General features: G+C 44.7%; 1 long non-coding RNA gene across 2 annotated transcripts in view; it reads right to left on the bottom strand.

Moving 5' to 3' along the window:
• LOC148145791 (uncharacterized) overlaps nucleotides 1–24,805 on the bottom strand; it is a 49,884-nt gene that overhangs the window by 19,026 nt on the left and 6,053 nt on the right. The window contains exons 1-3 of one of the 2 annotated variants that reach the window (XR_015761318.1): nucleotides 11,391–11,425; nucleotides 10,065–10,142; nucleotides 7,736–7,844 (exon numbers count right to left, since the gene is read on the bottom strand). This is a non-coding gene — a long non-coding RNA (uncharacterized LOC148145791). Of the gene's footprint in view, nucleotides 1–7,735; nucleotides 7,845–10,064; nucleotides 10,143–11,390; nucleotides 11,426–24,805 lie in introns of those variants that run through there. The other variant, XR_015761317.1, reaches the window with a different exon arrangement.

Here is a 24,805-nt window from a genome sequence, read left to right as displayed (position 1 = left end):
TTATAGAGGTACATAAAATCATGAGGGGCATGGATAGGATAAATAGACAAAGTCTCTTCCCTGGGGTGGTGGATCCCAGCACGAGAGGGCATAGGTTTAGGGTGAGAGGGGAAAGACTTTAAAGAGACTTGTGGGGCAACGTTTTCACAGAGGGTGATACGTGTATGGAATGAGCTGCCTGAGGAAGTGGAGGAGGTTGGACGAATGCAACATTTATAAGGCATCTTATTGGGTATATGAATAGGAAGGATAAGGGCCGGGTGCAGGCAGGTGGGACTACATTGCGTTGGGATATCTAGTCAGCATGTACTGGTTGGACCGAAGGGTCTCTGCTTCTGTGTTGTACATCTATGACTCTTTGATCTTCCAGCCAATTTTGTATCCAAATAGCTAGCTCCGCCTGTATTCTATGGTGTTGAACTTGCTAACCAGCCTGTTATGTGGAACCTTGTGTCTTTCTCAAGTCCAAGTTAATGACTTCCATGCACAAAGCCATGCTGACTATCCCTAATCTTTTCTTGCCTTTCCAATGACATATAAATTCTGTCCCTGAGAATCCCTTCCAACAACTTGCCTGCCACTGACTTCAGACTCACCGGTCTATAGTTCCCTGGATTTTCCTTACTGCCTTTCTCAAATAATGATTTGGAGATGCCAGTGTTGGACTGGGGTGTACAAAGTTAGAAATCACACAACACCAGGTTATAGTCCAACCGGTTTAATTGGAAGCACACTTCCAAATAAACCTGTTTGACTATAACCTGGTGTGTGATTTTTAACTTTCTCAAATAATGGCACCCATCTTCCAGTACCTTGTCTGTGGCAATTGATGATACAAATATCTCAGCGAGGGGCCCAGCAATCACTTCGCTGGCTTCCCACAAAGTTCTGGGATACACCTGCTCAGATTCCTGGGATTTATCCACCTTTCTGCTTTTTAAGACATCCAGTAGCTCCTCCACTGAAATATGAACAATTGCCAAATTATCGCTATTTATTTCTCCAAACTCTCTAGCTTCCATATCATTTTTCAGGAAAAACTGATGTGAAATACTTACAGAATCTCTCCCACCGCCTGCGGTTCCATAGACAGCCTTACTGATTTTTGAGGGTTGCTATTCTCTGCCTGGTTACTCTTTTGTCCAGCCATCTCTTTCCCTGGAAATAACCTCCCGCAAACAAATTTTGCAAGTTCTTACCTTGTGCCATCGAAATTGTCCAATTTAGAAGGCTACCTATTAGATCTGGTCTATTATTTTCTGTAACTATTTTAAAGCTAGTAGAATTATCAGAGAATCCAGACAGCGTGGAAGCGGGCCATTCAGCCCATCACATCCACACTGAACATCAGAGCCTTCTACCCTACCCCTATAACGTTGCAATTCCAATGAGCAATCCACCTGGCCAGCACATCCCTGACCACTATGGGCAATTCAGCCTGGATAACCCACCCATCCTACACATCTTTGGACAGTGGGAGGAAACCAGAGCAACCAGACGAAACCCAAGCAGTTAACCACAACAAGGTGATCATCCCTTTCTTATTTCCCAATTCTATCCAAGTAACTTCACTGGAAATACTCCCAATATCCTCCCTGAGCACAACCATAAAGGTATCCCTAATCCAAAACGCCATTCTGCCTCCTCTCGTCCCCCTTTCTATCCTTCCCATTGCACCCTAGAACATTAAGCTGCCAGTCCTATCCATCCCTGAGCCACGTTTCTGTAATATCCATGATATCCCAGTCCCATGTTCAAAACCATACCCTCAGCTCATCTGCCTTCCCTGACGGGCCTCTTGCACTGAAATAAATGCAGTGAAACAGCTCTGTCCCACCTCGTTCTGTGCCTTGCCCTTGCCTGCCTTGACTGTCTAACTTCTCAACTGTACCAGGCTCAGACATACCTCTTCTCTCACTATCTCTTTAGGTTTACCCCCCACTCCCTCACTGGTTTAATGCCTCCTGAGTAGCACTAGCAAATCTCCCTGCCTGGATATTAGACACCTTCCAATTCAGGTACAATCCATCCTACTTATGCACGTCAATTCTAGCCCAGCAGAGATTCCAATGATCCAAACATGGCAATCCTTCTCCCCTGCACCAGATCCTTAGCCACACATTCATCTGCTCTATCCTGCTGTTCCTACTCTCACTAGCATGTGGCACAAAGAGTAATCCAGATATTGCTACCCACGAAGACCTACTTTTTATCCTCCAGGACAATTTGCTATATTCTATCGTCAGGACCTCATCCTTTCCTCTTCCGTTGTCATTGGTACTAATGTACAATGAGCTCCCACTGATCATACTCCCTTTTGAGAATACTCTGCTCCCTCTCAGAGACATCCTTGTCCCTGGCACCAGGGAGGTACCACCCATTCTGATGTCTCACTGTCAGCTGCAGAAACGGCAGTCTGTGCCCTATACCAGCGAATCCCCTGTCACCATCGATCACCAGGAACCTCATATATCTCACATTACATTGGAGCCAGTCTCTATACCAGTACCTTGCTTGTCAGTGCGATATGCCCCTGAGAGTGTGACCTCCGACGCTTTCCGAAACAGTGTACTTGTTTGAGATCAATCAGCCGGGCCCCATTGTGAGGTAAGTGGTGGGATCCTCTCTCTCCCTGCCCTGTGATGAGGTTCATCATTCACAGTGAATGGGGCAGTATCACAGAGCACAGGGGCTGGGGGCTATTCAGCCCATTGGGACTGTACTCTCTCCCTCTGGAGATGCTGCAAATCTGTCCCAACTCCCCTCTCACTTGCCCAAAGCCCACTAAGTCTTTCCTTAAAAGGTAAAATTATAAATCTGTTTGAGAACACCTGCTGAATCTGTGTCCAGCTGCCGTTCAGCCTATTCCAGGTGCGCAGAACTTACTGAGTGAAATAATGTTCCCATTTTCACTCTGCATTATTTGCCAGTTACCTGAAAGTAGTTACGAAAAATTGTGATCGTGCTAACAATTCCTCTCTCTCTGCAAATTAATTGTTTGGAAACAAATCTGCACCTGGTCCAAATCACTGCTTAACCGTCTCAGCTCCAAGGACAATTATCTGTGCTTCTGCTAGCTCTCCACAAAAGAGGAACGCATCTTAATTTATTAGTGTCATAGAGATGGACAGCACAGAAACAGACCTTCGGTCCAATTCTTTCATGCCGACTCGGGATCCTAAACTACTGGAGTCCCATTTGCCAGCTATTGGGCCCTATCCCTCAAAACCCATCCCATTCACGGATGCCTTTCAAATGTTGTAATTGTATCAGTCTCCACTACTTCATCTGGCAGCTTATTCCACAAACACACACCACACTCTGCTTGAAAACGTTGCCCCTTAGATCCCTTTTAAATCTTTGCCCTCTCAACTTAAGCCCATGTGCTCTTGTTTTGGACCCACCTCACCTGGGGGGGAAAGACCCTGGCTGTTCACCGTATCTATGCCCCTCACGATTTATAAATCTCCATAAAGTCACCTCTGTCTTTGACTCTTCAGGGAAAATAGCCCCAGTCTCTCCCAGTAGCCCAAATCCTTCAACCCTGGCAATGTTTTTGCAAATCTTGTCTGACTCCTTTCAAATTTCATAACATCCTTCCAAAAACAGGGATATTTGAACTGAAAGCAGAATTCCTGTAATGGCTTAATCAATGTCCTGTGAAGCCACAATATGACGTCCCAGCTTCCGTATTCAATGCATTGACTAATAAATATAAGCATACTGTACACCACCTTCACTTGTCTGCCTACCTGCGACTCTACTTTCAAGGAACAATGAACCTGAACTCCAAGGTCTCTTTGTTCAGCAACACTCCCCAGGACTTTACCATTAAGTGCATAAGTCCTGTCCTGATTTGCCTTTCCAAAATACAATAGCTCACATTTATCTAAATTGAACTCAGTCTGCCATTTTTCGTTCCAATGGCCCATCTGAACAAAATCCTGTTGTATTCTGAACTAACTTTCTATACTGCCCACTCCACCTCCAATTTTAGTGCCTTCTGACCATATCTCATATATTCACATCCAAGTCATTTGTTGAAGGCCCCAATATCCATTGCTGCAGCACACTGCTGCTCACAGGCCTCCAGTCCACAAAGCAACCCTACATCACCACTCTGTCTCCTACCTTCAAGACAGTTTTGTATCTAAATGGCTCGTTCTCCCAGCATTCCATGTTATCTAACCTTGCTAACCAGTCTGCTTTGTGGAACCTTGTTCAATTCCCATGTAGACAACGTTCACAGGCTGCCATCATCAATTGTCTTTGTCACTTCTTCAAGAAACAAAACACACTCAAGTTAGTGAGACACGATTTTGCACAAAGCCACTTTAACTCTCCCTAATCAATTCCAAATACACGTATATCCTGTCCTTTAGAATCCCTTCCAACAACTTGCCTGCCACTGACTTCAGGCTCACTGTTCTCTTGTTCCATGGCCTTTCCTTACCACCTTTTCAAAAATAATAGCACCTCACCTGTCGCTATCAATGATACAAATATCTCAGGAGAGGCCCAACAATCTTAACGGAGGACAGAGGGTGTTAGGGAGGATATTCCAGAGGTTTGTGTCCTTGGCAGCTCCAATCGTTGAGTGATGTAGGTGGGGGATAGCTGTCAAAGGAGACAATTAGTGGTTAATCGTGGGTAGTGTGTAATGGCAGGCAATGTGATAACAATGTGTGTGAGTTAAGGGTTGGAGGGGTGGGGTTCAAGGGCTGTGGTGTCAGAAGTGGAGGAGATACACTGGAGGGCATTGGGGTTGACCACATGTGGGGGGAAATTGCAGTCCTTGAAATATGGTCCATTTGGTATGTTCTGGAGTGTTCTGCCAGCTTGCAACAAGCTTCACTGGAAAACTGCACCTAAGCATGAGACAGATATTGGCCAGGGAACACGCTCGTGTGTTAAAGTGGCAGGCAACCGGGAGCTCAGGGTCTTTTTTGGCCTGAGAGGGAGCATAGATTGATCCAAATTGCACTTCATTTCTTTGTAGGAACTGTCAGATTTAGTCCCAATCACCCAATTCATAATGTTAACCTGTAAACTCCTTATGGACTCAAATCCTAGCACCTTTTCAGGTGGAATGTTCCAGATTCTGATAACTCTGTTCATTGAGAAAAAGATGCCCTAAGATCCCTTTTAAATCTTTTCCCTCTCATCTTAAGCCTGTGTCCTCTAGTTCTGAACCCACAGAACCTGGGAAAAAGTCCCTGACTGCTCACCTTATCCAGGTCCATCATGATTTTATAAACATTTATCAGGTCACCTCTCAGTCTCTAACTCTCCAGGGAAAATAGTCCCAACCTATTCAGCATTTCCCAATAGCTCAACCCGTCCAACCCTGGCAAAGTCCTTGCAAACCTTGTCTGAAACCTTTGAAGTTTCACAACATCATTCCGAGAACAGGGAGATTGGAACTGAAAACAGAATCCCAGAAGAGCATTAATCAATGTCCTGTACAACCACAATATGACGTCACAACAGCTGCATTCAATGCATTGACCAATAACGGGGAATGTACCAAACACTGCATTCACTACCCGCCTACCTGTGACTCGACTTTCAAGGAACTATGAACCTGCACTCCAATGTCTCTTTGTTCAGCAACACTCCCCAGGACTTTAAGTGTATAAGTCCTGCCCAGATTTGCCTTTCCGAAATCCAACAGCTCACATTTGTCTAAATTGAACTCCATCTGCACCATTGGCCCATCTGATCAAGATCCTGTTGCATTCTGAACTAACCTTCTTCACTGTCCACTACACCTCCAATTTTGGTGCCTTCTGTAAACCTACTGACCATACCTTACACATTCACATCCAAGTCAATTATTTAAGGACCCAATATCGATCCTTGTAACACACTGCTGCCCACAGGCCTCCAGTCCGCAAAGCAACCCTCCATCACCACCCTCTGTCTCCTACCTTCAAGTCAGTTTTGTATCCAAATGGCTTGCTCTCCCTGCATTCCGTGTTATCTAACCCTGCTAACCAATCTGCTTTGTGGAACCTTGTTGAACGTCCACATAAACAACATTCACCGCCTGGCATAATCAATTTTCTTTGTCACTTCAAAACATTCAGTTAAGTTAGTGAGACATAATTGTGCATGTACAAAGCCACATTGACTGTCCCTGATCATTCCTTACCTTTCCTAATAGATGGATATCCTGTCCCTCAGAATCCCTTCCAACAAACTTGCCTGCCACTGACTTCAGGCTCACTGTTCTCTTGTTCCATGGCCTTTCCTTACCACCTTTTTAAAATAATAGCACCTCACCTGTCGCTATCAACGATACAAATATCTCAGGAGAGGCCCAACAATCACTTCTAGATTTCCAGAAAGTTCTGGGATACACCTGATCAGGTCCCAGGACTTTATCAACCTTGATGCCACTTAAGACATCCAATACCACCTCCTCTGTAACATGGACACTTTTCAAGTTATCTCTGTTTATTTCTCCAAACTCTTGAATTTCCATATACTTCTCCAGTAAAAATGACATGAAATATTTGCATATCTTTCGCACCCCCTGTGGTTCCATAGACAGCCTTGTTGATCTTTAAAGGGTCCTATTCTCTGGTCCAGTTAATCTTTTGTCTGTGATATATTTGTTTAATCTCTTTGGATTCTACTTAAACCAGTGCCTGAAGCTATTTCATGTCTTATTTTTGCTCTCCTGATTTCCTTCAAGTATAAAAGCATGATCCTGTACTCCCAATTCCTCTGCCTCTGCCATATCTGCTCCCAGGAGGAGCAATTCCACCCCAGGACATCCCAGAAAGGCCTCCTACTTCAAGGACCACAATTTCCCTCTCACTTGATCAACAATGCCCTCCAATGCATACCCTCCACTTCCTGCACCTCCACCTTTATCCCACCACTTCAAACACAATAAGATTATAACCCTGCAATCTTCACCTTCCACCCCACTAATCTCCAGATACAGTGCATTATTTCTGCTATTTCTGCTACCTAAAGTCAGATCCCACCACCACAGACATATTTCCCTCTCCATCCCTATCTGCGTTCCACAGAAACCATTCCCTCAGCAACACCCTCGTTAGGCCCACCCCCTCCCACCAACCCATGCTCCACACCCTTGACCCTCCCTTGCCGCCACGGGAGATGTAAAACATGCGGCCACACCTCCCTCTGACCTCTGTCCAAGACCCGAAAAGGATCTTTTCACATCAGGCAGAGATTTCTCTGCACATCCCAAAACCTCATCTACTGCATCTGGACACTATGGGAAATTTAACATGATTCATCCAACTAACCTACACATCTTTGGACTGTGGGAGCAAACTGGAACACCCGAAGGAAACCCTCACAGACACTGGGGAGAACGTGCCAACTTGAACACAGGCAGTCGCCAGAGGCTGGAATCAAACCCAGGTCCCTGGTGCTGAGGAAGCAGCGCTAACCACTAAGCCACAAGATCTTTGGTGCTGATGTGCTGCCCCACTGATAACTCAGTCACTCACCCTGCCTCATTTTCTAAGTGGCAGTGATAATGGAGTGAAATTATCGCTAGACTGTTAATCCCGAGAAACAGATAACGTTCTGGGGACCTGGGTTTGAATCCCATCACGGCAGATTTTGGAACGTGAATTCAATAAATATCTGGAAAAATTAATTTTGTGACAACAATGAATCCATTGTCAATTGTTGGGAAATCCCATCTGGTTCACTCATGACCTTTAGGGAAGGAAAATGCCATCCTTACCTGGTCTGGTCTGCATGTGACTCCAGACCTATAGCAACGTGGTTGATTCTTAACTGCCCTCTGGTTAAACGCAGCAATAAATGCTGGCCAAGCCAGTGACAGCCTCATCCTGTGAATGAATAAAGAAAACAGGTCAGGTTTTTTTCCTTCTCTAGTAGGTACATCCTACAAACTGAATCTGAAACGTTCTCGTACACACTGAACAAATACCTTTCCATCCAAACCCTTAACACTACAGCACTCCAAGGCTATGTTGGTAAAATTAAAACCCCTTATCATTGCATCCATATTATTCTTACAGATAACTGAAGTCTCCTGGTAAAATTGTGTCTCAATTCCCCGCTGACTATTGGGACAGAGTCTATAATACAATCCCAGTAAGATGGTCATCCCTTTCTTATTTCTCAGTACCACCCAAGTAACTTGCCTGGATGTACTCCCAGGAATATCCTCCCGAAGCCCAGCTGTAATGTTATCCCTAATCAAAGACGCCACTCCCCCTGTACTGTTGCCCCCTTTCTATCGCATCTACACCCTGGAATATTAAGCTGCTAGTCCTATCCATCCCTGAGTGATGCCTCTGTAATTGCTATAATATCCCAGTGCCATGTTCAAAACCATACCCTGAGCCCATCTGCCTGACCTGTCAGGCATCTTGCACTGAAATAAATGCAGGGTAACTGGTCCGTCCCACTTTATTCTGTGGCTTGCTCTTGCCTGCCTCGACAGTCTAATCTGAACAGTACCAGCCTCGGACATACCTCTTTTCTCACTATCTCTTTAGGTTTACCCCAACTCCCTCACTGGTTTAATGCCTCCCGAGTGGAACTAGCAAATCTCTCTGCTCATCAGGACCCCATGCTTTCCCCTTCCTATGCCATTGGTACCAATGTACAATGTCCTCCCACTGGCTATTCTCCCCTTTGAGAATATTCTGCACCCTCTCCAAGGCATCACTGACCCTAGCATCAGGGAGGCACCACCCCATTCTGATGTCTCACTGTCAGCTGCAGAAATGGCAGACTGTGCCCCTGACTAGAGTGTCCCCTAACACCATCGTTTGTTTGGAACTGGGTATACCTTACATTATGTTAGAGCCAGTCTCAGTCGCAGTAACTTGGCAGTCAGTGCTATATTCCCCTGAAAGTCTATTACCCCCTACATTTTCCAAAACAGTACACTTGTTTGAGCTGGGGATAACCACTGGATATTCCTGCAGTACTTGCCTACCCCTCCCAGTTTTCCTAGAGGTAACCCATCTACCTGACTGTATCTGCAGTATCCTGCAATCCTGAGACTGCCACCTATCACACCCCCCGGCTCCTGTCAATTCCTCACTGCCTTTAATCACTCCTTCACCAATCCATGTGATCTGATAGGATTTGCAAACACACTTCCTGCAGACACAATCATCAGGATCATTGAAACTCTCTCTAATCTCCCAACATCCGACAGGAACAGCACACCACTCTACAACAGGCCATCTCTCCACCTTAACAATCTACAGACCAAGACAAAGGCACAGTCTTACTGCTCGAAAAATACTGCCCGAGAATAACTTAATGCTTACGCTTTATATTTTAAACATTTAAACAACAGACCGAAAGACATGAAAAAAAACCCTCACATTTCTCACTATTAATATAATAAAACCGTCTAAAATTGATATTTCAAGAGACTGAAACCCACTGAGCTGATCCGGCTGTGAGCAGCTCAGAGAGCGAGGTCTCTCGGAGGGCAGCTGTGAAATGTCACTGTTTGTTTCTCTTTTCTCCAAGCTGCATTTCCGAGCGGTTTATACCTTCACAACCAGTCAGCTGGGAGAGGTCACTGCTCGGTTTTATTCACTGGAGGTTGCCTTTGCTGCCCAGACCAGTATTTATTGGCCACCTTTATGTGTCTTGGAGAAAGTGGTGGTGAACGGCCTCCCTGAAATGCTGCAGTCCATGTACACCACAGTGATGTTTGGACAACAATCCCCCACTAGACCCACATCCCTCTCTGTCTCTGTAATCCCCCTCCGGCTTCAGAAATTGCATGTGTGTAATTTTACCTCAAATTGTACACGGAGAATGATGGAGCTTTTTTAAAAATAATACATTGCTAAAAAGGGAGGCAATGGCCAGATGATATTCTTGCTAGACGAGTAATATGAGCAATGTTCCGAGGATTAGGGTTAGATGGTAGCATCATGGCTGATGGTGGCATCTGATATCAATAAAATCTCGAATGAAAAGGCTAATGATGACCATGAAACTATTATCGACTGTTAGGAAAAAACCCATCTGGTTCACTAATGCCCTTTAGGGAAGGAAACTGTCATCCTCACCCGGTCTGGCCAACATGTGACTCCAGACCCACAGCAATGTGGTTAACTCCCAACTGCCCTCAGGGTAAACATCCACATCTGAGTGAATAAACAAAAAGAGATTTATATTTAAATCGCAGAGGAAAGCTTTTTTAAAAACAAAATGGTGTTTTCAAACTTTTAAAAAAATCACCTTGGTCAGATGGCACTATAGACGCTGCAATAATCAGGGAGAACATAAGGAACAAATATACAGAGAGATCTCCGATATACAGTCACAACAATAAGGTTATAGTAGTAGGTGATTACGATAGTGTGAAAGGTTTGGTTGGTAAAGAATGTGTTAAATGAGTTCAAGAAATGTTCTTTATCAATATTTAAATGTTCCTATCAGGAAGCAAGCAACACCTGACCTTTTCTTGTCTGATCAGACAGGGCAAGTGACGGAAGTGATAGGACGGGAACAGTTTGGGTGAGAGGTAATTGTGGGCACTATGGAGAAATAGTTGTGTAATCGATAACTACAGGTGAGCTGCCTGATGACTGGAGAGTGGCTAATGTTGTACCTTTGTTCAAGAAGGGGTATAATGAGCAGCCTAGGAACTGTAGACCTCAGTGGTGGGTAAGCCGCTGGAAGCGATTCGGAAGGATAGGATTTGCATGTATTTGGAGAGTTAAGGAATGATTAGGGACACTCAACATGGTTACTTAACAGGGTGTCTCACAGACTTGATTGAGATTTTTAAGGTAGTCACCAAGAAGATCGATGAGGGCAGAGTGGCAGACATTGTTTATTTGGACTTTAGTAAAGTCTTTAAAAAGGTTGTGCAGGGGAGACGAAGTTGTAAAGTTCGATCCCATGGGATTCAGCAAGAGCTTGCCAACTGGATACAAAATTAGCTTAACAATAGGAGACAGTAATAGTGGAGGGTTGTTTTTCACACTGGAGGCCCGTGACCAGCAGTGTTCTCCAGGAATCGGTGCTGGGTCCATTTTTGTTTGTCATGTGTGTAGATGGTTTGAATTAGAATACACAAAGCATGGTTTGTTTGTGGGTGACATCAAAAACTGTTAAGGTAGACAGTAACAAAAGGTTATCCACGAATACAGAGGGATCCTGATCAATTGGGTGAATGGGCTGAAATGTGGCAGATGGAATTTAATTTGAATAAATGTAAGATATTATATTTTATAAAACAAAATCTCCTTTAGCCTCATTAATTAATTACACTAATTAAAAGTAAGGCCTTGAGTAGTGATGTGGAACAAAGAAACCGAGGGGTTCAGGTCTTTGCAGTTTGTGTCACATGTAGACAGGGTGGTTAAGTGGGTGTTTAGCACGCTTACCTTCATTGCTCAGACCTTTAGGTATAGGAGTTGGGACACTATCATGAGGTTATACATGATGTTGGTGAGGCCTCTTCACTGTGTTCAGTTCTGGTCCCCCTGTTAGAGGAAGGATGTCATTAAATTGGAAAAGGTTCAGAAGATGATTCCCAGGATGTTGCCATGAACGGAGGGATTGTTTTAGAAGGAGAGGATGGATAGGCTGGGATGTCTGTCACCGGAGAGCAGGAGGTTGAGGGGTGACCTTATTAGAGGTTTATAAAATCATGGAGTGTGTAGACAAGATGAATGGCTGCATGGGAGGGGGATTCAAGACACCGGTGCATACAGTTTGAGAAGAGATGACAAAGATTTTAAAAAGACATGAGTTTTTCTATTTTTGCACTTATGGGTTGAACTCCCAGAGGAAGTGGTAGCTGTGAACACAATTACAATACTTAAAAGATATTTGGATAAGTACATAAATAGGAAATATTTGGAGGGATATAGGCCAAGCAGAGGCAGGTGTGATTAGTTTAGGTGGAATTATAGTCGACATGGATTGGTTAGACCACAGGGTCCATTTCCATGATATATAACTTTGAAACTCTAACTCTCGGTGTCTTCGTGTTCACAACTCTCCCTATCACTGTCACCTCATGAAGCTTCACAACTCTTCCTTATCTCTGCTATCATAAGCATCTCTGTAACATCCTCCAATCACACAATCCTCCCTATCTCTGTAATCTCGATCCCCACAAATCTCTCTGCTAAGTGCCTTTCTGTAATTCCAGCCTTGAGGATAGCCCATTTTTAACTCAGATTCCTGCACCCTGAGCTCCAGAATTTCCTACTAAACCTCTCTGCTCATTTGCCTCCCCAAAACATTAACCAATCATCTATCATCTATTCTAATATCAAAAAGGTATGAGATGATCGCAGTGGGTCTGTGTGCTTGATGACCAATATGGAGAAGATGGGGGCATTGTGTTCAACAGTTTTATACCAGAGACTCTGACCCCATTTTATTCCGTGTTTCTCAGTGATTCCCTCTTTTTGAAGCAGACATGAGTGAGAAGCAGTGGAGAATGTAAATGATACATGGTCTGCATAGTGAGAGGATTCCACCACCACTGGCTGTTTACCCTCCAGCTCCACAATGTCCAATAACCTATCCATGCTATCGCGGATCCTGGCACCAGGGAGGTAACATACTATCCTGGATTCATGTCTGTGGCCACAGAAGTGCCTATCTGTACCTCTGACTATTGAATCCCCGTTACTCTCTTTCCTCCGTTCGGTGCAGAATCCGAAGCGGGATACAGTATCTGTTTGATAATGGGATGATCACTGGGAACTCCTGCATTTCCTTCCTGAGCCTTTTACTTGATCTGATAGTCATCCATTCCCTTTCCTAACTCACTGAACGTGCTGTCCATAACATCCTCAGTATTGCAGATGCTCCACAGTGAGTCCACTCACAGCTTCAGATCTGAAAAGCAGTTTCCCAGTAACTGCAGATGGGCACACTTCCTGCACATATTGTCGCCAGGGACACTGGAAGCATCCCTTATTTCCCACATTGTGCAAGAGGAGAACACCGCGGATCTGAGGTCTCCTGTAACAATGTCTCTCTAGATTCAGCTAGTTCTCCCATCGCGAGAACTTAAATGAGCTAGCAACCTTTCTTCACTTCAAGCATGTCCATTATAATCTAAATCCCCGACCTTTACTTAAGCTGACATGTTATACTTTAAAACCTGTTACAAAATATTCAGCAGGTATCTCATAAAAATTGGCTATTCCCATTGGGAGCATATGAATTTCTGAACGGCCTGAACTAAACCTGAGTTTCAGCATCACCTTCTCCCTGTCTCACCTCACTGTTTTCACCCAATTCCAAAACACACTCACTGAGCCAAGCAGCACTCTCAGTGCAGCCCTGTCATTTTCAGTTGTCAGAATCTGGAACATTCCACCTGAAAAGATGCTGGAATTTTAGTTCATAAGGAATTTGAGTCCATAAGGAATTTTAGTGGGTAGTTTGCAGAGAACTGAAAATAAGGAGTTTACAGGTTAACATTACGAAGTGGGTGATTGGGGGACTAAATCTGACAGTTGCTGCAAAGAGATGAGGTGCAATTTGGATAAATCTGTGCTCCCTCTCAGGGCAATATGTCCTTCCTCAGCTGCAGGGCCCAGAACAGAGCACACACCCAAAGGGTGATCCAGCCACAAATTTGTCCATCTCTCTGATTTTTGCTTGACAAAAGTATTGAAGATATTTTCTCACAGACAGAACAGACAAACCTTTCTGTTTTCACAGTTAAATGCCAATTATATTCAGGTCCTGATGTCTCTGCTGACTGTAAAAACCTGTTTCTGAGATCCCAGTCTCAATTAATATCCCATAAAATGAATTCACACAACAACACTCACAGTCAGTGCAGGATGAATAGTAAAGACAAATATTTATCTTGCACGTAACCTACACATCTCTGAAAACTCTGGGCAATTTAGCTCCCAGTGCAATGGCAAAGGAGATAGGGGTTAAAGAGTGAATAATAGGTGGGGACAGAGCCCAAAGGAACATTTGGAAAGAAAAAGGACTGGATAGCGATCTGGCTGGGAGAGTGTATAGCTGTTAATGGAGGGAACAGGAACTGGTGTCTGGCAGCATCTCAGTGGATGGGATGGAAATGGTGGCTGATGTACATTCTGCCGCAAAAAAGACCCTGAGCTTCCAGTTGCCTGCCACTTCAACACACGAGCCTGTTCCCTGGGCAACATCCCTGTCTCATACTTACTGCAATGTTCCAGTGAAGCTTGATACAAACTGGCAGAACACTCCAGAACATACCAAATGGCTCCGTATTTCAATTACAGCAATTTCCCCTCCCATGTGGTCAACAATACCCTCCACCGTATCTCCTCTACTTCCCACACCTCCACCCTTGAACCCAACTACTTCAACTGCAACAAGGATAGAATCCCCCAAGTCCTCACATTCCACCCAGGTACAACACATCATCCTCCACCATTTCCACCACCTACAATCAGACCCCATCAGAGATATATTTCCCTCCCCAGTCCTTTCAGCATTCCTCAGAGACCATTCTCTCTGTGACTTCCTTGTTCGATCCACGCTCCCCACCAACCCATCCTCTACTCCCAGAACCTTCGCTCGCCATTGCAAGAGGTGGAAAACCTGTGCCCACACCTTCCCCTCACCTCCATCCAAGACACCAAAGGATCCTTCCACATTCAGCAGAGATAGTTCTTACATTCAAACACCTCACCTATTGAGTCCTTTGCTCTCGATGTGGTCTCCTCTACAGTGGGGAGACAGGATGCCAACTTGCGGAATATTTCAGGGAACATTTCTGGAACACATGTACCAACCAACCCCACTGCCCTGTGGCCGACACAATCAACGGACCCTCCCACTCCGCCAAGGACATGCAGGTTCTGGGCTGCCTCCATCGCCAAATCAAGCCACCCGAAGCTTGGAGGAATAACACCTCATCGTCCGCCTTGGGACCCTTCAACCACACAGCATCAATGTTTCCTCATCTCCCCTCACCCCACCTTATCCTAGCTCCAACCCTCCAACTCGGCACTGGCCTCTTGAACTGACCCACCTGTCCATCTTCCTTCCCCATTATCCACTCCACCGTCTCACCATTACCTCCCACCTGCATCTACCTATTGCCTTCCTAGATCCCTTCCCCCCCAGCCCTACACACCCCCTCCTATTTATCTCTCAGCACTCTTTCCCACACCGCACATTCCTGATGAAGGGCATATACTAAAACGGCAATTCTCCAGCTACTTGGATGCTGCCTGACCTGCTGTGCGTTTCCAGTGCCACATGTTAACGAAGCTGGAAGAACAAAACCTCATCACTCACTCGGGGACCCTTCAGCCCTTTGGCCTCAATATCAAATTCAATAATTTTAGATCCTGAACTCTCCCACGTCCTAGCATCCTAGCCCCCTACACCCCACACACCAGGCCTTGTTATTACATAGCCTGCTATTACACACTATCTGTGATTAGCCACCAACAGTCCCCATGAACAGCTATTCACTCTCCCCCAGCCAGATCGATATACACTCCTTTGTCCAATGTCTCCTATCTCTCTCTTTGCACTCTATTCCCAATCATTTACTCTTTTACCTATACCTTCTGCATATAAACCAACATTTTTCCCTCAGTCACATCAGTTCTGAGGAAGGTTCATAGGTTCAGAAATGTTAACTCTGACTTGTCTTCACAGATGCTGCCAGACCTGCTGAGCTTTTCCAGCACTTTCTGGTTGTTGTTTATCATTTCCATCATCCACAATTTTTTCTGGTTTTTATTTAGCGGGAGCTTGTAATTCATGTCAAGCAGCCTACACCGTGTGTTTATAAACCGCCCCAGTACCCACAAACTCCATTTTTCTCCCAGTCTATGCCACTCCCTTCACACTCACTGAGTCCCCCCTCACAGTGACACTGCGCCTGCACAGCTCATGGTCACGTGCTGGCCTGCTGGCCACACCCCTCATTCACTTCTATTGGCTGGAGGATCACGCCAACTCTCCTATTGGTCTGCAGCTGCTGTCAATCACCTGGGCCCCATTGTGTCATGTTGGTGGGATCCTCCCATAAGTGTTGGAGGCTGAAGGGTGACCTCATTGAGTTTTATAAAATCATGAGGGGCATGAATGGGATAAATAGACAGGTCCAGAACGAGAGGTTTAAGTTGACAGGGAAAATATTTAAAAGGGACCTAACGGGCTTCTGTCAATCAGAGGTTGCTACATGCATTGAATTTTCGGTCAGGACACGTGGTGGAGCCTGGTACAATTACCCCATCTGAATGGGTATATGAATAGAAAGGGTATAGAGGGATATATGCCAAGTGCTGGCAAATAGGACTTGATTAGGTTAAGACATCTGGTCAGCATGGACGAGTTTGACAGAAGGGTCTGTTTCTGTGCAGTACATCTCTATGGCTCGATGGCTCTGCGGTGGGATGAGCTTCATCATTCACAGCGAATGGGGCATTATCACAGGGTATAGGGGCTGGGGGCTAGTCAGCCTATTGGGGCTGTACTCTCTCCCTCTGCAGATGCTGCAAATCTGTCCCAACTCCCCTCCCAACTGTCCATAGCCTTCCAAATCTTTCCTTAAAAAGTTGAATTCCACATTTGTTTTGACACTAACTGTTGAATCTGCATTCAGCTCTTGTTCAAACTGTTCCAGATGCTCAGAACTGACTCAGTAAAATAATCTTCTCATTTTTACCTTGCATTATTTGCCAGTTACATGAATGCAGTTACTAAAAATTGTGACAAACTTTCTACTTTCCCTCTCTGTCAACTAAATATCCTGGAGACAAATCTGCTCCTGGTCGAAATCACGACAGGGGGAGGTTGAATAGGCTGGGGCTGTTTTCCCTGGCGTGTCGGAGGCTGAGGAGTGACCTCACAGAGAAACATAAAATCATGAACGGCATGGACAGGATAAATAAGATAAATAGACAAAGTCTCCTCCCTGGAGTGGGGGCTTCCAGAACTAGAGGGCATAGGTTTAGGGTGGAGGGGAAAGATATAAAAGAGACCTGAGGGGCAACGTTTACACACAGAGGGTGGTACGTGTGTGGAATGAGTGGCCAGAGGAAGTGGTGGAGGCGAGTACAATTGTAACATTCATAGGTATATGAATAGGAAAGATTTGGGGGGATATGGGCCAGGTGCTGGCAGGTGGGACTAGATTGGGCTGGAATATCTGGTTGGCATGGATGGGTTGGACCGAAGGGTCTGTTTCTGTGCTGTATGTCTCTGTGATGAATTTTATCCAAATAGCTAGTTCTCCCCGTATTCTATGATGTTGAACTTGCTAACCAGTCTGTTGTTATGTGGAACATTGTGTCTTCCTGAAGTCCGAGTTAACGATGTCCATGCACAAAGCCATGCTGATTCTCCCCAATTATTTGCCTTTCCAATTACATGCAAATCCTGTCCCTTAGAATCCCTTCCAAACAACTTGCCTGCCACTGACTACAGGCTCACCGGTCTATAGTTCCCTGGCTTTTCCTTACCACCTTTCTCAAATAATGGCACACATCTTCCAGCACCTCACCTGTGGTTATTGATGACACAAATATCTCAGGGAGGGGCCCAACAATCACTTCCCTAGCTTCCCACAAATTTCTGGGATACATCTGATCAGGTCCCAGGGATTTATCCACCTTTATCCATTTTAAGACATTCAGGGTATCCTCCTCTGTAACATGGACACTTGCCAAGTTATCACTATTTATTTGTGCAAATTCTCTAGCTTCCACATCGTTTTTCAGTAAAAACCAATGTGTAATATTCATATAGAATCTTTCCAAACTCCTGGGGTTCCATAGTCAGTCTTGTTGGTCTTTGAGGGTCCCTATTCTCTGCCTGGTCACTCTTTGTCCTTAGTGTATTTCTAGAATCTATTTGGATTCTCCTTAAATCTATTTCCCAAAGCCATCGCTTGTCCCCTTTTTGCCCTCCTGGTTTCCCTCAAGTATTCTCCTACTGTCTCTATACTCCTCCAGGGATCCACTCAAACCCAGCTGTCTGTACCTGCCATATCCCTCCTTCATTTTCTTGACCAGAGCCTCAATTTCTCTCGACAGGCAGCATTCTCTACGCTTCCCAGCCTTGGCCTTAACAGGAATATACTGTCTGTGTACTCTCATTGTCTCATTTTTACAGGTCTATGGAGGCAATGGCAGATGTGGACAGAGAACCAATCATTCTCAGTAAAGAGGAAGTGTTGGGAAAGGTAACAGCCTAAAGGTAAAAGGGGCGCCTGGCCGTGATGGAATGCATCCCAGGGGCGAAAAGAGATGGCCGGGAAAATAGCAAATGTGTTCATGATAATTCGCGAAAATTTGCTGGACTCTGGGACGTATCTGACAGATTGGAAAGCTGCAAATGTGATGCCACTATTTAAAAAAAAAACACCCATTAGTTTAACTTCTGTAGTGGGGAAAATGCTTGAACCTCTCAAGGAAGTAGTAGCGAGTTATCTGGGTAGAAACTATCCCATTGAGCAGACACAGCATGGATTCATGAAAGGCAGCTCATGTTTAACGCATTTAGTTGAACTATTTGAGGACATCACAAATGCGTTGGACAAGGGGGACCCGGTTGGTGTGGTGTATCTGGATTTCCAGAAAGTAATCGACAAGTTGCCACATGAAAGGCTGCTGTATAAGATAAAGGCTGCACGGCATTATGGGTAATGTATTAGCAAGGATACAGGATGGGTTAACCAACAAAAAGTAAAGAATGGGGATAAATGTGAGTTTGGATTAGTGTTGGCACTACAACTGTTTACAATTTACACAAATGTTTTGGAGTTGAGGACCAAGTGTACGGTGTCAGAGTTCAGATTTGATACAAAGATGAGGTAGAGCAATGTGTGCAGAGGCCACCGTAAGTCTGCACAGGGATACAGATAGGTTGAGTCAGTGGGTAAGGATCTGGCAGATGGAGGACAATGTTGGGAAATGTGGGGTCATCCATTTTGGTCGAACTAACAGCAAACTGGATGATGAAATGGTGAAAACTTGCAGCATGCTGCTGTGCAGAGGGAGCTGGGTGTCCTTGTGCATGAATCACAGGAATTGGTTTGCAGGTGCAGCAGGTAATTAAGGCAATGAACGGAATATTGTGCTTCCTTGCTAGAGGGATGGTTATGCTGCAGCTGTACAGGCCACACCTGGAGTACTGTGTACAGGTTTGATCACCTTACTTCAGCAAGGATGTACTAGCACTGGAGGGGGTGCAGAGGAGGGTCACTAGTTTGGGCCTGGAGTTGAGAGGGTTGGTGTATGTGGAGAGATTGAGAAAACTGGTTCTATACTCATTGTAATTTAGAAGAATGGGAGGTTGGATGGGGTAAAAAAAAAACAAAATTATGAAGGGAGTAAGTAAGATAGAAGCAGGGAGTTTATTTTCACCAGGGGTGGGTGAAACTAGAGAACACAGCGTCAAAATAAGGTGGAGCAGATTTAGGACTGAGTTCAGGAGTAACTTCTTCAGCTAAAGGGTTGTGAATCTGTGGAATTCCCTGCTGAGTGAAGCAGCTGAGCTATCAACTTTATTTGCCTTTAAGGAACATGAAAGGAATTAAGGGTTATGGTGAGAGAGCAGGAATGTGGAGCTGAGGCCATGAAAAGATCAACCCTGACCTTATTGAATGGCAGAGCAGGTTTGAGGGGTCAGATGAAAGTTTTTGCCTTGTGCCATCAAAATTGACCTTTGAAAAGTTAAGTTTCGAAATTGGATAATCTGGTCTATTATTTTCTGTAACTACTTTAAAACTAGTAGAATTATCAGAGAATCCCAGAATCCCAACAGTGTGGAATGAGACCATTCGGCCCATCACATCGATACTGACGCTCAGAGTCTCCTAACCTCCCCCTGTAACGTTGCATTTTCCAGGGCCACCCAACCTACACATCCCTGAGCACTACGGGCAATTCAGCCTGGATAATCCAATCTACCCTGCACATCTTTGGACTGTGGGAGGAAACCAGAGAACCCGGATGAAATCCACGCAGACAACCCCAATAAGGTGATCATCTCTTTCTTATTTCCCAGTTCCACCCAAATAACTTCACTGGATGGACTCCCATGAATATCCTCCCTAAGCACAAACATAATGCTATCCCTAATCAAAAACACTACTCCCCCTCCTCTCTTGGCCCCGTTTCTATTCTTCCTATAGCATCTATACTCTGAAACATTAAGCTGCCAGTCCTATCCATCCCTGAGCCACGTTTCTGTAATACCCATGATATCCCAGTGCCATGTTCAAAACCATACCCTAAGCCCATCTGCCTTCCCTGTCAGGCCTCTTGCATTGAAATAAATGCAGTGTAACTGCTCAGTCTGACCTCATTCTCTGCTTTGCCCTTGCCTGCCTTGACTATTTGACCTCAGAACTGTACCAGCCTCAGACATACCTCTTTTCTCACTATCTATTTGCAATCACACCCACTCCCTCACTGGTTTAATGCCTCCTGAGTAGCATTAACAAATCTCCCTGCCCAGATATTAGACACCTTCCAAATCAGGTACAATCCATCCTTCTTATGCAGGTCAACTCTACTCCAGAGGAGATCACAATGATGCAAAAATGTGAATCATTTTCCCCTGCACCAGCTCCTTCCAGCACGTCCTCCTCCTCTGTAATATGGACATTTTTCAAGATATCACCATTTATTTCACCACATTCTATATCTCCCATGTACTTCTTCACAGTAAACACTGATGCAAAGTACTTGTTTCCCTATCTCGCCCATCGCCTGAAGCCCCACACAAAGACTGCCTTGCTGATCTCTATTTTCTCCTAGTTAGCCTTTTGTTCTTAATGTATTTACAAAAGCCCTTTGGATTATCCTTAACCCTATTCGCCAAAGCTATCTCACGCCCCCTTTTTGTCTCCTGATTTCCCTCTTAATTATACTCCTGCTGCCTTTATACTTGAAAATGTTTTGGATTGGAATAAATGCAAAATATTACATCTTGATAAAACAAACCAGGGTAGGAGTGACACTCAATAAAAGTAGGACCTTGAGTAGTGATATGGGAACAAAGAGACAGAGGGCTTCACGTCTTTGAAGTTTGTGTCACATGTAGACAGGGTGGTTAAGAAGGTGCTTAGCACACTTACCGTCATTGTTCAGACCTTTGAATACAGGAGTTGGGACGTTATGTTGAGGATGTACAGGATGTTGGAGAGGCCTTTTCTGGAATACTCTGTCCAGTTCTGGTTGTGCTGTTATAGGAAGGATATTATTAAATTGGAGCAGGTTCAGAAGAGATTTACCAGCATGTTGCCATGAATGGAGGGATTGTGTTCTAAGGAGAGGCTGGATAGGCTGGGAATGTTTTCCACTGCAGTGCATGAGGTTGAGGGGTGACCTTATTAGAGGTTTATAAAATCAGAAAAAGAGTGCAGATAAGGTGAATAGCCAGGGGAGAGGGGGATTCAAAACTTGGGTGCATTCATTTTGAGAAGAAATGAGAAAGGTTTGAGAAAAGACATAAGGGTTTTAAAAAAAAAAATACGTGTGGAATGAATTTCCAGAGGAATGAATACAATTACAATATTTAAAATACATTCAGATAAGTACATAAATAGGAAATATTTGGATGGATGTGGACCAAGCGGAGGCACGTACACTTAGTTCAGTTTGGAATTATGGTTGGCATGGACTGGTTGCACCACAGGGCCTGTTTCCTTGCTGTATAACATTATGACTCTAATCCTCACTAACTCTAAATTCCTCCATCCTCAACTCTCCTGATCACTGTCACCTCATCCAGCCTCACAACTCTTCCTTATTTATATAATTCCTCACCAGCCACAGAACGCTCCCTATCTCATGACCTCCAGTTTCTCAGATCTCTGCTACATGTGCCTTTCTTTAGTTCCAGCATTGAGGATGCCCTCATTCACTCCGATTGGTTGGAAGACAAACTGGTACGACCTGGTCCTCTAGTACTGCCCTCTGCCCCCTATTGGCCTGCGCTGACATCAATCACACAAGACCCATTGTGAGGTGAGTGGTGGGATCCTCCCTCTCTCTGCCCTGGAATGAGCTTCATCATTCACAGTGAATGGGGCAGTATCTCAGAGCACAGGGGCTGGGGGCTATTCAGCCCGTTGGGACTGTACTATCTCCCTCTGGAGATGCTGCACATCTGTCCCAATTCCCTTCCCATTTGCCCATAGCCCCCCAAATCTTCCCCTAAAAAGTAAAATTCCAAATCTGTTTATGAATAACTGCTGAGTCTGTGTCCAGCTGCCAATCAGACAGTTCCAGATGCTCAGACTTTACTGAATAAAATAATGTTCACATGTTCACATATTATTTGCCAATTACCTGAAAATAGTTACTAAAATTGTGGCATTGTTCACAATTCCCTTCTCTCTGCAAATTAAATATCCAAGACACAAATTTGCAACTGGTCAAACTCACTGCTTAACCGTCTCAGCTCCAAGGACAATTATCTGTGCTTCTGCTAGCTCTCCACAAAAGAGGAACACATCTTATTTTCATTTATTCGTGTCATAGAGATGTACAGCACAGAATCAGACCTTTGGTCCAATTTGTCCATGCCAACTAGGAATCCTAATCTAATGGAATCCTATTCCCAGCTATTGATCCGTATCCCTCGAAACCCTTCCTATTCATGTACCCAATCAGATGCCTTTCAAATGTTGTAATTGTATCAGCCTCCACTACTTCATCTGGCAGCTCATCCAATACACACACCACACACAGCTTGAAAACTTTGCTTCTCAGATCCCTTTTAAATCTTTGCTCTCTTGACTTAAGCCCATGTGATCTTGTTTTGGAACCACCTAACCTGGGGGGGGGGGGGGGGGGAAAGACCCTGGCTGTTCACCTTATCCATGCCCCTCATGATTTTACAAATCTACATGAAGTCACCTCTCAGTCTTTGACTCTCCAGGGAAATTACCCCCAGCCTCTCCTTGTAGCCCAAATCCTCCAACCCTGGCAAAGTCTTTGTCAATCTTGTCTGAACTCTTTCAAGATTCAGAACATCCTTCCCAGAACAGGGGATTTTGAACTTAAAACAGAATTCCTGAAATGGCTTAATCAATGTCCTGTCCAGCCACAATATGATGCCCCAGCTTCTGTATTCAATGCATCGACCAATAAATATAAGCATACCAAACACCACCTTCACTAGTCTGCCTATCTGCGACTCTACTTGCAACGAACAATGAATCTGAACTCCATGGTCTCTTTGTTCAGCAACACTCCGAAGGACTTTACCATTAAGTGTATAAATCCTGCCCTGATTTGCCTTTCCAAAATGCAGCACCTCGCATTTGTCTAAATTGAACTCCGTCTGCCATTCTTTGCTCCAATGGCCCATCTGATCAAGATCCTGTTGTATTCTGAACTAACCTTCTTCGCTGTCCACTACACCTCCACTTTTGGTGTCTTCTGTAAAACCACTGACTATATCTCATATATTCACATCCAAGTCATTTATTTGAGGACCGAATATCCATTCTTGCAGCACACTGCTGCTCACACGCCTCCAGTCCGCAAAGCAACCCTCCATCACCACCCTCTGCCTCCTATCTTCAAGCCAGTTTTGTATCCAAATGGCTAGTTCTCCCAACATTCCATGTTATCTAACCTTGCTAACCAGTCTGCTTTGTGGAACATCGTTCAGTGTCCATATAGACAGCGTCCACAGTCTGTCTTCATCAATCATCTTTGTCACATCTTCAAAAAAACTCAATCAAGTTAGAAAGAGAGAATTACTCACACAAAGTCATGTTGACTATCCTTAATCTTTCCTGGTCTTTCCAAATACATGTAAATCCTATCCCTCAGAATCCCTTCCAATAACTTGCCTACCACTGACTTCAGGCTGCCTGTTCTGTTGTTCCCTGGCCTTTCCTTACCACCTTTTTAAAATAACAACACCTGTCTTCCAGCACCTCACCTGTCACAAACGATGATATAAATACCTCAGGGAGGGGCACTGCTTTCCTAGCTTTCCACAAATTTCTGGGATACACCTGATCAGGACCCAGGGATTTATCCACCTTGATGCCATTTAAGACATCCAGTACCACCTCCTCTGTAACATGGACACTTTTCAACTTATCACTGTTGTTAACTATCAAGTTCTCCAAACTCTTCAGAAAAGAGTAGCGTAGTATCTCTCCCACCTCCTGTTGTTCCACAGATGGCCTTCTTGATCTTTAAGAAGTTGTATTCTTTGTCTATTTTTTCTTTTATCCTTGATATATTTGTAGAATCGCTTTGGATTCTACTTAAACCATTTCCTAGAGATATTTCATGTTCCCTTTTTGCTCATCTGATTTCCCTTGAGTATATTCCTGTAAAAACATGAACCTGTACTCCCAATTCCTCCGCCTCTGCCATATCTGCTTCCAGGAAAAGCAATTCCACTCCAGGACACCCCAGAAAGGATTCCTATTTCAAGGACTGCATTTCCCTCCCACGTGATCAAAAATTCCCTCCAATGCATATTCTCCACTTCCCGTACCTCCGCCTTCCCCCCACCCCTCCAACCACAATAAGAATATAATCCACCGGTCCTCACCTGCCACCCCACGAATCTCCAGATACAGCGCATTAACCTCTGCAATTTCCGCTACCTACAGTCAGACCCCACCACCAGGCATATATTTCCCTCCCCAGCCCTTTCTATGTTCCACAGAGACCATGGGATATTTGGTGCTGATGTGCTGCCCCACTGATACCTCAGTCACTCACCCTTCCCAATGGTCTAGTGATACTATCGCTAGATGGATAATCCAGACACCCAGATAACGTTCTGGGTCCCAGCGTTTGGATCCCGTTACAGCAGACAGTGG

This window comes from Chiloscyllium plagiosum, unplaced genomic scaffold (genome assembly GCF_037043375.1).
Source record: "Chiloscyllium plagiosum isolate Xiang-an unplaced genomic scaffold, Cpla_swu_hap1 HiC_scaffold_24, whole genome shotgun sequence".
In the NCBI taxonomy this organism is placed as follows: domain Eukaryota; kingdom Metazoa; phylum Chordata; class Chondrichthyes; order Orectolobiformes; family Hemiscylliidae; genus Chiloscyllium; species Chiloscyllium plagiosum.
Note: the sequence above shows the minus strand (reverse complement) of the source record. Positions and strands in the feature narration are given on the sequence as shown.